Consider the following 13,734-nt stretch of genomic DNA (forward strand, 5'->3'; position numbering starts at 1 on the left):
CTCCTGGCAGTGACAACAGGGAATCTCATGGAACCAAGTGTCCACAGTTTCAGGGCTCAGCCTCACAGAGCGCTGGAGACCATTGTGTCACAATGGGAACACATGGAACAAAGGCTCCCCAGTGACACTGCAGGGCCTCATGGAATGCAGGAGATCATCCTGATGGAATGGAAACTCATGGAACCAGCCCTGCACCGGCAGCGGGAGGAGAAACTGAGGCAGTACTGGGAGGCCACGGACGCCTTACTGGGGGTACTGGTTTGTACTGGAAGGGGACTGGGGGGGATTGGGAGGAACTGGGATGGGATTCAAGGGTTAAGAAGAGGGAGAACTCTGGGTTGAAGGGTGATTTTGCGGTGGCTTATACTGGTTTGTACTGGTTTATACTGGTTTTTAGCTGTTTTGGGACTAGTGTGTACTGGGAGGGATTGAGATGGACTGGGACAAACTGGGAGGGGATTGGGGGGACTGGGAGGTCACTGATTTATACAGGTTTATACTGGGAGGTCACTGGGAGGTCACTGGGCTTTAGTGGTTTGTACTGGAGAGTCACTGCTTTGAACTGGGGGATTAATGGGAGGGAACTGGTTTGAACTGGGAGTTATTGGTTTGAACTGGGAGGGTGACTGGGCCATACTGGGAGGTCAGTGGGAGTTACTGGGATGAACTGAGAAGTCCATGGGAGGGTTATTGGGATATACTGGGATGGATTGGGAAGGGGTTGGGAGGGCACTGGGATTTACTGGGCCTATACTGGTTCATATTGTTTTATACTGGTTTGAATTGGGAGTTACCTGACCAGCAGGGAGCACCTCATGCCCAGGTGTTATCTCTTATTGGAACTGGAAGTTACTGGGAAGAAACTGGGATTTACTGATTTATACTGGTTCATACTGGTTTATACTGGTTTATACTGGTTCATACTGGTTTATGCTGGGATTCATTTGGCTAGCAGGGGGTGCTGCTCACCCAGGTGCTGTCCCTCACAGGGTCAGTCCTGGCAGCCAATCCCAACGTGGTCACCTGCTTGAGCCTGTAGAGACGAGCACTGGGAGCACTGGGAGGGGACTGGTGTGTACTGGTTTATATTGGTTTGTACTGGTTTATACTGGTTTTGACTGGGAGGGGCCGGAAGGGCACTGGTTGGGACTGGAGGGCACTGGTAGGAGTGTAGAGGGGGTAAAAAAGGGTTAAAAGGGAGTCTGTGGTTACTGGTTTATACTGGTTTATAACTGTTTATAATGGTTTATACTGGGAGGGCACTGGGAAGGGTTAAAGAGGGACTGGGAGGGAGTGGGAGAGCCCTGACTGGTCTGTTCAGGTCCATACTGGTCTGTACTGGTTTTTACTGATTTATGCGGGGCTATTCTGGTCTATACTGGTTTGCCTTATACTGATTTTTATTGATTTATACTGGTTTTTACTGGTTGTTCCTGGTTTTAATGATTTTGCTGGTTTGTACTGGTTCATACTGGTTTATGTTGGGCTACACTGGCCTATACTGGTTTGCCTTATTTTTCACTGGTTTATGCTGGTTTTCACTGCTTTGTACTGGTTTTTACCACTTATACTGGTTTGCAGTGGTCCATACTGCTTTTTACTGGTCCATACTGCTTTTTACTGGTCTCTACCGGTTTGCCTTACACTGGATTTTACTGTTTATTACTGGTTTTTATAACTTACACTGGTCCATACTGGTTTATACTGGTTGATACAGGTTTCAGGGTGCCATTGGAGCTTTTGTTCATGGAGCAGTGCCTGGGGGTGAATCCCAAATCCTATGGGGAGTGGCACCACCAGGGCTGGGTGCTGGGCTGCACCATGGCGCCCCCTGCTGGCCGGGAGGACTTGGTGGCCAACTGTTGGTTATACTGGGTTATACTGGTTTATATTGTGATGGGGTGCTGGGGGTGCTGGGAGTTACTGGGGTTACTGGGCTGAACTGTTTTATACTTGGATGGGGTGCTGGGGGTGCTGGGAGTTACTGGGGTTACTGGGCTGAACTGTTTTATACTGGGATGGGGTGCTGGGGGTGACTGGGTTATACTGGTTTTTACTGAGTTATACTGGGGTATTTTGGATTTTACTGGGTTATACTGGGAGGGGTCTTGGGGACACTTAGTAACCACTGGTAGCAACTTCTGGGGGTGCTGGCCTTACTGGTTTATAATGGGAGTGATATTTAGGGATGCTGGCCTTAGTGGTTTATACTGGGATGGAGCTTGGGACCTACTGGGAGTGACTTCAGGTTGTGCTGCCCTTACTGGTTTATACTGGGAACTGCCACCATGAACCTCAGGGGCTCGGGGGTGACTCCAAGTGCTTATTGGTTTGTACTGGTGCTCCCCCAGTATAAACCTGGGAACCCTGAGACTGCACTGGGAGCCTCTAGACTGCACTGGAAGTGGGTTTGGATGCATGAAGCATTACTGGTTTATACTGGTGCCCTCCCAGTCCACGCCTGGGAACACCAGTGGGAGCTGGCAGCCAGGCAGGACCCCGAGGCCAAGCTGACCTTTGCCAGGACCCTGCTGAGCTGCGATGTCTCCAACGTCTCCTCCTGGCACCACCGTCTGTGGCTGCTGGTGCCCACCACGAGCTCCGGGAAGGGCAAGGCCGGGGCGCTGCCCCCTGAATCATTGTACTGATTTCTACCACTTATACTGGTTTGTACTGGTCAATATTGTTTTTTACTGGTCTCTACTGCTTTGCATTACACTGTTTTTTACTGGTTTTCACTACTTATACTGGTTTGTAGCAGTCAACACTGGTTTATACTGGTAGCACTGGTCTGTAATGGCCTATAATAGTCTATACTGGTTTGCCTTACACTGATTTTTACTGTTTTGCATTGTTTTTTATAACTTATACTGGTCCATTCTGGGCTGTACGGTTTATACTGGTTTATACTGGTTTATACAGGTTTCAGAGTGCCGTTGGAGCTTTTGTTCATGGAGCAGTGCCTGGGGGTGAATCCCAAATCCTATGGGGAGGGGCTGGGTGCTGGGCTGCACCACAGTGGCCCCCGCTGGCCAGGAGGACCTGGTGCTGTGTGAGCGCCTCTTGGCAGCTGATCCCCACAACTGTGAGTGGTTTGTACTGGTTTGTATTGGTTTGTACTGGTTTGTGCTGGGATGGGGTCCAGGACGTGCTGGGACAGGGCTGGCGTCACTGGGTTGTACTGGATTAAACTGGGAAAGGGTGTGTGAGCATCCCCTGCTGGCCAGGAGTACCTGGCACTGTGTATACTGGTTGTACTGGTTTACATTTGATCATACTGGGATGGGATGCTGGGGGTTACTGGGTTGAACTGGGAGAAGGAATGGGGGTGTGTAAGCGCCCCCTGCTGGCCAGGAGGACCTGGTGGCCAACTGTGAGTTATACTGGGTTGCACTGGCTTATACTGGGATGGGGTGCTGGGGGTGCTTGGAATTACTGGGGTTACTGGGTTGAACTGTTTTTTACTGGGATTGGGTGCTGGGGGTTGCTGGGTTGCACTGGGTTATACTGGGATGTTGTCACGATCCACTGTTAATACAGGGCGGGGGTCGTGATGGTTCGTTTGATCTCAGAGGTGCAAAAAGGCAAACAGTGGGGGACAAAATCAGTTTATTCACAGCAAAGCATTTTTATTGAATGCCAACAACTCAGTTGCAATAGAGGGGAAGATACAGGAAACAAAGTATAGAGAGAAAAAGAGGGGGATGGGAAAAGAGCTACCAACAGACGAGACGGGCGTCCTCACGGGCCAGCCAAGAGATGAGTCTTCATCCGTGGGGAGATCTCAGGAGTCTTCCCCAGAGGGCCACTCTTTTATAGTCCTTCTCCAAAGCAAGTGGCCTCTGGCCAAGGAGTGGGGAGATTGATGGACCATTGTGAGGGTTGCTGCAATAAACAGGTGTACAGAACCTGCTGCTCCAGCTAGTGCCTGCTCGAGAGCAGTGTACCATGGAGCACAGCGAGCACCTGCACACAGTCCCTTGGCAAGCATCCACCTTGGCCAGGCCACAATTGGGTGGGGGGCCTCGGGGTCTTCTTGCAATGGTCGTGAGGCAAATGAGGGAAACTCCGGACCGACTTCTACAGATGTGGTCCTGGGGGTCACTGGTTTATACTGGGTTATACTGGTTTAGATTGGGATGTGGTCCTGGGGATCAACCAGTATAATCCTGGAAGCACTGAGACTGCACTGGGAGCCTCGAGATTGCACTGAGACTGGGTTTGTGTGCATGAGGCATTACTGGTTTATACTGGTGCCCTCCCAGTATAAACCTGGGAGCCCCCAGACCACACTGAGAGCCTCTAGATCGCACTGGGAGCAGGTGCATTTACCCTTACTGGTTTATTCTGGGAGCTGCTGCCACAGGCCTCAGGAGCTCGAGGGTGGCTCTCAGTGCTTACTGGTTTATACTGGTGCCCTCCCAGTCCAGGCCTGGGAACACGGTGGGAGCTGGCAGCCAGGCAGGACCCCGAGGCCAAGCTGACCTTTGCCAGAGCCCTGCTGAGCTGTGCCATCTCCAACTTCTCCATCTGGCACCACCATCTGCTGGTGCCTGCCAGGAGCTATGGGAAGGGCGAGGCTGGGATGCTGCCCCCTGAAAGGCTGAAGGAAGGTGAGGGATTCACAGGAAAAATTCCCACAATTTCACGGCATTCCCAAAATTTTCCAGTCCCTCCTTGCCTAAAGTGGAAGGTGGTGGCTCTGCTGGGTTGAATGGGTAGACCTGGTGTCTTAAATCCCCATTGATTTCAGTGTGTAAACCCGATGTCTCAAAATTCTTGGTGCTAAAAATCCCACTTTTAGACTCAGAATTCCCACACTTTGGGCTGAAAACTGAGATTTTTCGGCTTATCTGGAGGCAACAGCTCCACCCCAGGCCACAGGTATTGGATCAGGGATTCCGGATTGGTTTCCAGGAATTTATCCAAGACTTCCAGAGTGTCAGCACTGCAATCCTTAAGCAGAAATTCCCAGAATTCAGCCCAATATTTCCCTCAAATTTACCCAATTTTCCCCATTTTAGCCCCAAATTTCTGCAAAATGCCCATTGACTTTAATGGATAGACTTGGTGTTCCAAAACCCTTTTCCACTTCAATAGGGTAGACCTGGTGTCCCTAAAAATCTCCATTGATTTTAAAGACTTCCAAGAAAACCTCAATTCATTGTAATGTCTAGACCTGATGTCCTAAAAGTTTTGGGTTAAAAGTGCCAGTTTCAGGGCTGAAAATTCCCAATTTTTGGTGGGAAAAAGCCCAAAATTTTGTTTCATTTCCCCCTGTCCTGGTTTAGTACAAATCTGGGAGGAAACCTCTGAATGAGGTCCCTCTAGGAAAAAGGAAAAAAATTGGAGAGAAGTGGAAAAAAAAGAAAACTGTTTATTCAACAGGCAACACACCTCCCAGCACAACAATGAACAATATCAAACAGCAAAACCTCTCTCCGTTCCGAGGAGATGGCAGATTTAGCAGAGTTCTTTCCGTGGCTGCCCAGCTCACTCAGTCTGTTCTCAGTCCCTCCTGTGCTGGGGAATGCCCAGGCCAGGCCTGGTGGGCCACAGGTGTGAGCTCCCAGTGCTCCTCTGGGTTTTCAGTCCAGAGCAGGTTCAAACACTTCCAGGAAAAAAAGAAAAATAAAAAAAAAACAAAAAACAAAAAACAAAAAAAAACAAAACAACAACAAAAAAAAACAACAACAAAACAAAGAATCCAGGGAGTTTCTCTGCCTCAGCTAGCCAGAAAACTAACCAAGAGCAAAGGAGAGCTCTCTCTCTCTCTGTCCACTGCAGACAACACAGTCTGTGAGCAGGAATGTGGGGGAGCCAGTGCAGTCTCTGATAACAAACTCTGCACTTCTTCTTTCCCCCCCCTTCACTCCTGGAACCAGTCTTAAAGTTGCAGAATTTAATATTCAACACCAACAGAACAGACGATTTGGGGATACAGGCATCATACAGTCACCCCAAGACAGATGGATGGATGATGATGATGGGTGATGGAAGATGGATGAACAATGGATGATGGATGGACAATGGAATGGCAGTGGATGGACAGTGGATGGAGGATGGATGGATGGATGGATGGATGGATGGATGGATGATGGGTTTGGGGCAGTTTATCGGTGGTTTTGAGGATCAGATCAGTCATTTGATGGTTGGATGATGCAATGGATGGAGAAGTAAAAGATGCAGTTGAACCAAAAGTTTCATGGAAAGACACATGATTGAAGGAATGGATGGATATGGATTGGATGGATGAGTGGATGGATGGATGGATGGATGGACAGATGGATGGATGATGGATGGATGGATGGATGGATGGATGGATGGATGGATGATGGATGGATGGATGGCTGGATGATGGATGGATGGATGGATGGATGGATGGATGGATGGATGATGGATGGATGGATGGATGGATGGATGGATGGATGGATGGATGGATGGATGATGGTGGATATTGGAGAAATCAGGATGATGGATAATGTTGATTATGATGATGAGGAAGATGGTGGATGATGGCAGATGCTGGTCAGTAAGTCCATGGAAGAGTCAGTGGTTGATTGGATGGGCTGGGGTCATTGGGTGCTCAGTGATGGGTGAGGAGGGAATGGTGAGAAGGGACTGGGAGGAGATGGTGCATGATGGATAATGGATAATTGGGTGGATGATGGATGGACAAATGGATGGACATACCAATGCCCACACCCGTCAGTGTCCCCTCTCTGTTGTTGCTGCAGCCGACCCCGAGGATCTGCCCTCACCCTCAATGGACACCTCAACTGAGGCCCCCAGAGCTGACGTTCTCCAAACTGCACATCCCCAAACTGAGGCCCCTCCATCTGAGGCCCCCTTGGCACAGGCAGTGCTGGGAGAGCTGAAGGTCTCCAGTGGCAGCCCCAACTCTGTGCAGCTGCAGTGGAACATCCCTGAGGGCTCCTTTGACTCCTTTGTGCTGCAGTACCGGGATGCCCAGGGCCAGCCCCAGGCCCTGCCCATCGATGGCGAGTCCCGCTCGGTGACGGTGCCGGGGCTGTCCCCATCCCGCCGGTACCGCTTCCACCTCTATGGGCTGAGGGGAGGCAAAAGGAGCGACCACGTCTCCAGTGAGGCCACCACTGGTGAGGGGCTGCGGGGATTCCCCCAGGACCCCTCTGGGAATGGAGCTGGAGTGGGGACAGGGCTGGGAGTGGGGCCCAGGGGCAGCTCGGAGGGCACTGAGGACTTGGGGATTCAGGGGAAAGTGAGAGCAGGGATTGGAGGGGAGTGGAGATTTGGGGGAGTGTAACTCCTGGAGGGACTCTGATCACCTGGGGACTGGGAGGAACTGGGAAAAGCTAAGGGGGACTGGTTGGAAATGGGGTCTGGGGTCATGTGGGGCCTGGGTGAAACTGCGTGGAACTGGGGCAAACTGGGGTGGAGCTGAGGACTGGCAAAGACTGGGGGAAACTGGGCACTGGGGAGGATTTGGGGGGTACTGGGGGTGAACTGGGAGGGACTTGGGGAAACTGGAGGAATATGAGGGATTTGTTATTGGGGTGACTGGGAACAGTTTTAGGGAGATTGGGACAGCTCAGGGACCAGGGAGAACAGTGGGATTAGAGGGGGACTGGGAGCAACTGGGGCTGAGGGTACTTGGGAGAACTGGGCAAAACTGGGAGCTGGGGGTAGCCAGAGGACTGGGGGAAACTGGTGATTAGGGGCAATGTAGCACTGGGAGCAACTGGCAGGAGAACTGGGGGAACTGGAGGAATTGGGGACAACTTGGGACAACTGGGGGGTTTGGCAAACTGGGGGAACTGGGCCTGTGAGGAACTGGAGGGAACTGGGGACTGGGGGAACTGGAGGAACTGGGGATAACTGGGAGGTTTGGAGAACTGGGGGAAACAGGAGACTGGGGTGAACTGATGGCAACTGAGGGCTCTGAGGCCTGGGGGTGACTGGGAGGAACTGGAGGGAACTGGGGACTGAAGGGACTGGTGGAGATCGAGGTGAACTGGGAATGGGGGGGAAATTGGAGAATGAGGGGAAACTGAGTCAGGGGGGAATTGGGGTGGAGTTGGGGACTGGAGAGGACTGGGGGAAACTGGGAAGAACTCGGGGGACTGGGAGGTCCTGGAGGAAACAGGTCTGGCAGGCATTGGGGGAAACTGGGGGCAGAGGGTGACTGGGGGGGTCTTTGGGGGAAAATTTGGGGGAGTTGGGCCATGTCCATCGGGCACGGTGTGAGGGCAGGGCTGGGGGGCCCATGGGAGGGTTTGGGGTGTGGGGGTGGGGGGTTTGGGGTGACCACAGTGATTTTTGGGGTATCAGAAGGGGATTTGGGGCTGCTGTAGATGTCAGCAGTGTGTCCTTCCCCAGGTGGCCCAGGGACCCTGTGGGTGGGCTCGCTGTGACCCCGCAGTGCCCGGCTGCACTGGGACCCCCCCCGCTCCCCCCCGATGGCTACGAGCTGGAGTACGGCCCCCCCGGGGGGCCCCAGCAGGTAACGACCCCCCAAAAGGAACCTAAAACCCCCCGGGTGTCCCCCAATATCTGCTTGGGACCCCAGTAACACCTCGGGGTATCCCATTACCCTCCTTTAGTAATGGCACCACAATATCTCCTTGGGGGACCCCAGTGACCCTCTGGGAACCCCAATACAGCTCTGGGGGACCCCAATACCCACCTGGGAACCCCAATAACACCTCGGGGTCTCTCATTACCCTCCTTTGGTAATGGCACCCCAATAGAGCTTTGGGGGACCCCAATAATCCCTTTGAGACCCCAATACCCCCCCTGGGGACCCCGCTGTCCCCATTGGGGTACCCCAAAACCCCCCGTGCCCCCCCAGACCCTGTGGCTGCCCCCCGAGGCGACATCGCAGCAGCTCTGGGGGCTGGAGCCCGCGGGGCGCTATGGGGTGCGGCTGTGGGGCCGAGGGGGACACCCCAAAAGTGTCCCCCTGGAGGCCACCTTTGACACTCGTGAGTGGGGGGAGCTATGGGGGAGGGAGGGGCACCTGGACCCCCAAAAATGGGGGTAGGGTTATTGGGGGAAGTGGGGGGTATTTGGGGGTTATTTGGGGTTATTTGGGTTATTTGGGTTTTTGGGGTGGTTTGGGGGGTTAATTTGGGATTATTTGGGGTTATTTGGGGGATATTTGGGGTTTATGGAGTGATTGGAGGGTTATTTTGGGGGTTTGGGGGTTATTTGGGGTTTCTGGGAGTTATTTGGGATTTTGGGAGTCATTTGGGGGTTATTTGGGGCCCTTTTTTGGGGGGTCTGTGTCCTTTGAGGGGGGACAGCTGTACCCCTGGGTGCTTTTTTGGGAGATCTGTGTCTTTTGGGGGGACAGCTCCAGCCCTGGGTCCTCTGAGGGGGTCTCAGATCCTGGGGGTGTCACCCAGACCCCCAAATTTCGAATGGAGGCATTGGGGGGTGCCTGTGTCATTTTGGGGAGGGGCCACCCCTGAATTCCCAGAAACTTTTTGGGGTGTCTGAGGTGACCCCAATGCTCCCCCCAGCCCCACTCCCGCACCCCCATCCCCGGGACTGCGCCGAGGAGCAGCGGAACGGGCCGGGACCCTCCCGGGACACCCTCATCTTCCTCGGGGGGGACCCGGTCCGGCCCCTCCGCGTCTTCTGTGACATGGACACGGACGGCGGCGGCTGCCTGGTGCGACTGGGAGCACTGGGAGCACTGGGAGCAATGCTGGGGGGTCCTACAGGGGTTTAGAGGAGGATTTATGGCGTTTTTGGGGCGGAAATTTGGAGGTGTGGGGGCAACTGGGGCGTCCTGAGGGGGTTGGGGGCACTTGGGGGTCCTGCAGGGGGTGTTGGGGAGGTTGAGGGGTGCTGGGGGGCACTGAGAGGGAACTTTGGGATACTGGGAGGGGGTGGGGGGCTCTACAGGGTTTATGGGGGGGAAATGAGGGGGTTTGGGGTAATTGGGGGGGTCCCGCAGGGGATGTTGGAGGGCATTGGAGAGGTTGAGGGGTGCTGGAAAGGCACTGGGAGGGGACTGGGGGGCACTGGGAGGGGCTGGAAGGGTTCTCTAGGGTTTATGGGATGGAAATTGGGGTTTGGGGGATCAGAGGGGTTTTGGGGTTTTGGAGGGGGTGGGACTCGTACGCCCGCGGCTTCGGCAACGTCAGCGGCGAATTCTGGCTCGGCCGGGGGGCCCTGGGGATTTTGGGGGGCCCTGGGGATTTTGGGGGGGACCTATAAAAATATCTGGGGGGACTGGGAGGCACTGCCAGGGTTTGGGGGAACTTTGAGGAGAGCCCTGGGGCGGCAGCGGGGGGTACTCGGTGGGACCCCAAAATTTGGGGGATCCCCAGGGGTCCGAGAGGGGAACTCGTAGGATCCAGGGGGGGTCCCCCCAAATATTCAGATCTGGTTTTGGGGTCCGGGAAGGATTTGAGGGGGTCTACAGGAGTTCACTTTTGGGGTCTCCAGGAGTTTGGGGTCTCCCCCAAATATTCAGATCTGGTTTGGGGGTCCGGGAAGGATTTGGGGGCTCTCCAGGAAATCAGGGGACACTTTTGGGGTCCCCAGCAGTTTGGGGGCCCCAATATTTCAGGGAGAGCATTGGGGGGGGGACGGGGGAACTCGAGGGGACCCCGCAGGAGTCCTGGGGGTACCGGAGGATTTTTGGGGTGCAGGGAACGAGGCGCTGCACGAGCCGACGGCCGCGACCCCCACGGAGCTGCGCGTGGAGCTGCGGGCCGGTCGCGACTCGGCCTTGGCGATCTATCGCGACTTGGCCGTGGGCAGCGCCCAGGAGCGGTACCGGCTCCGCGTGGGAGCGTTCAGCGGCACCGCCGGGGCCGGGGGGGGTTCCGGGGGGGTTTGGGGTGGAATTTTTGGGAGTCCTGATGGGATTTGGGATCCATGGGGGGTTCGGGGGTTCACTGGATGGCAGAGGACTGTGGGGTCGCTGGTGGGTTTTGGGGTCCCTGATGGTTTTGGGGTTTCTGGTGGATTTGGGGGTGTCTGATAAGTTTCGGGGTCCTTGGGGTATTTTGGGGTTTCTGCTGAGTTTTGGTGGTTCCTGGTGGGTTTGGGGGTCCCTGGGTTGCTGGGATTTGGGATCCTTGGGGGTTTTGGGGTTCACTGGCTGACAGGGGTCTGTGGGGTTCCTGGTGGTTTTGGGATCCCTGGTGTTTCTGGTGGGTTTTGGTGGCTCCTGGTGCGTTTTGGGGTCCCTGGGGTATTTGGGGAATTCTGTGGGGTCCTGCTGGGATTTGGGATCCTTGGGGGTTTTGGGGTTCACTGGCTGACAGGGGTCTGTGGAGTCCCTGGTGGGTTTTGGGGTCCCTGGGGGTATTGGGGTTTCGGGTGGGTTTTGGTGGCTCCTGCTGAGTTTGGGGGTCCCTGACATGTCCCCCCACAGGAGATGCCCTCTCCTACCACTCGGGCAGCCCCTTCTCCACACGGGACCGGGACTCCCGGGACCCTCGGGACCCCTCGGGCCGCCCCCACCACCCCCCCCACCCCGCGGCCTCCGGGGGAGCCTGGTGGTACCGAAACTGCCACTGTGCCAACCTGAACGGGCTCTACGGGACCCCCGGGACCACCAGGTACCCACCTGGGCCGGGGGGGGGGGCACGGGGTGGGGGATTGGGGGGGTCTGGGGGGGATTTCGGGGGGTCTGGGGGGGATTTAAGGGGGTATGGGGAAATATGGGGGGGATTTGTGGGGTCTGGAGGAGATTTTGGGGGAGTCTGGAGGGGATCTGGGGGTCTTTGCAAGAGGCTTTGGGTATTTTAAGGGGGGCTAGGGGAGGTCTAGGGTGGGCTATAGGACTATGGAGGGGTCTGGGGGTGTATGAGGGAATCTTTGGGAGGGTCCATGGGGCTCTCTGAGGGTCCATAGGGGTCTGTGGGAGTCCATAGGGTTCCATAGGGCCCTGTGGAAAAAGGGTCTGTGGGATCTATAGGGCCTGTGTGGTCCTGTAGGGCCTGTGGGGATCTCTGTGGTCTCTGGGGTGTCTATGGGGATCCCTAAGGGTCCATGAGTGCCCATAGGAATCTGGGGAGCGACTGTGGGGTCTCTATGGGGATTTATGGGGGTCTCTGGAACTCTCCAAGGGTTCTGACCCCCCAGCTCCCCCACAGGGCATCACTGGTTCCCCTGGAAAGGCTTCAACGTCTCCATCCCCTTCACTGAGATGAAGCTGCGGCCACAGCGTGGCTGAGGGGGCTGGAGGGGGGTCCCAGAGTTTGGGGGGGTCCCCTGGGGGGGTCCCAGATGGGATTTGGGGAGGTTCAAAGGTGAAGCTTTTATGGGTGGGTAATAAAAGCTGATGGTGGCTCTCCTGTCCTGGGGTGAAGCAGCGTCAGGCTGAGGTCAAGGTCATCCCCAGGGTCAAGTGTGGCTCCAAATGGTCCTTGTGGTTCTGGTCCCAGCGTCACTTGGAGTGCTGGACCCCATCCCTCACCGGCCCTGGACATGCTGAGATGTTCCCAGCCTGGCCAACACGAACATTTCCCTGGCAAATGGGAACATTTTGCATCTCGAGGCTCAGCATGGCCTCGTTTGCCTCCCTGGAGATGCACACAGCGATCACAAGAGACAGAAAACCACGAGGCCACCCAGTGGCACAGAGCCCACGCTGAAAGGCTCCTGCCCTGGGATAAGAACGGGGAGAAACCTCGCCCTGATCACTGGCCAAACACACTCCATGGAGGAGAACGACCTGAAGTTATTGCCCAAAAAATCAGAGGATATTGAGAAGTAAAATTACAAGCACCTTTGCCCCATCCTTTCTCCTCCCTGAGCTCTCCCTCCTCCCCACACGATGGCCATTGTGTCTCCAGGGACACGAAAATGACACCAAAAATAGTTTTATTAAAAACAGAATGTTTAAATTGCAGTAGAAAATAGAGCACCAGAAGCCAAATCTGGACTTTAGATACAAAAGGACCCAGATGAACACGAGGCCCTGGCTCCTTTCCTTTCCCTGCCCACAAACCCATGCCTGGGGAGCTGACAGGAGCCCAGCACAGGCCCAGGGAGCCTTCCCAGGGGCTGCACATCCAAAGCCTTGGGAGCGCCTGGGTCACCCCAAACCTCACCTGTGCCACTGGCACCTGCAGCTCTGGGCACTCTCCAAAACGCTGCATCAGGCACCGGGCCTGGAATGTCCCGGCTTTAACCACACACCTGCGGGAAGCACAAAACATTGCGGCTTTAGGGCCGGCCTGAGCAGAGCTCCGGGCTCAGAGCCCGGCCCGGGGACTCGATGGCACCGCGGGCAAAAGCTGCGCTGCCGGAGGGAGGGAGGGAGGGATGGCCGGGCCTCAGAGTAATTCTAGAGCTAAAGCGGTGAGAGACATCAGCTCGCCTCAGATAATACATGCCAGCGCTCATCCCGGGCCGGCCAGCGCCTCCTCCTCCTCCTCCTCCCCTTCCTTCCACAGCCCCGGCACCGGCACCCACACAGAGGATCCCCCCCGTTCCCCGCTATCCCCCCAATCCCCGCTATCCCCCCCAATCCCCGCTATCCCCCCCGTTCCCCGCTATCCCCCCGTTCTCCCGGTCCCGTCCCGCACCCCGCGGCCGCTCCCCAGGATCATCCGCCCGCGCTGCCCCGGGAGGAGGAGCCGCCGCCAGGATCCGCTTCCGGGCCGTGCCCGCCTTGCCCTGGATCCACCCTCATCTCCCCCGCCTCCATCCCCATCCCCCTCCACTCTCGGGGCATCCTTCTCCACCCCAGCCGGCTCCATCCCCTCTGCCTCCATCCTGGGACCA

The 13,734-nt window shown here is 55.7% G+C and overlaps 1 non-coding gene across 1 annotated transcript; it reads right to left on the reverse strand.

Moving 5' to 3' along the window:
- Nucleotides 1–13,277: 13,277 nt before the first annotated feature.
- LOC148217343 (small nucleolar RNA SNORD45) lies at nucleotides 13,278–13,361 on the reverse strand. The gene has a single exon (XR_015801086.1). It is a non-coding gene; the product is annotated as a small nucleolar RNA SNORD45 (small nucleolar RNA).
- Between the last annotated feature and the right edge of the window lie 373 nt (nucleotides 13,362–13,734).

Source organism: Sturnus vulgaris, unplaced genomic scaffold (assembly GCF_052056855.1).
Source record: "Sturnus vulgaris isolate bStuVul1 unplaced genomic scaffold, bStuVul1.hap1 Scaffold_85, whole genome shotgun sequence".
Classification (NCBI taxonomy): domain Eukaryota; kingdom Metazoa; phylum Chordata; class Aves; order Passeriformes; family Sturnidae; genus Sturnus; species Sturnus vulgaris.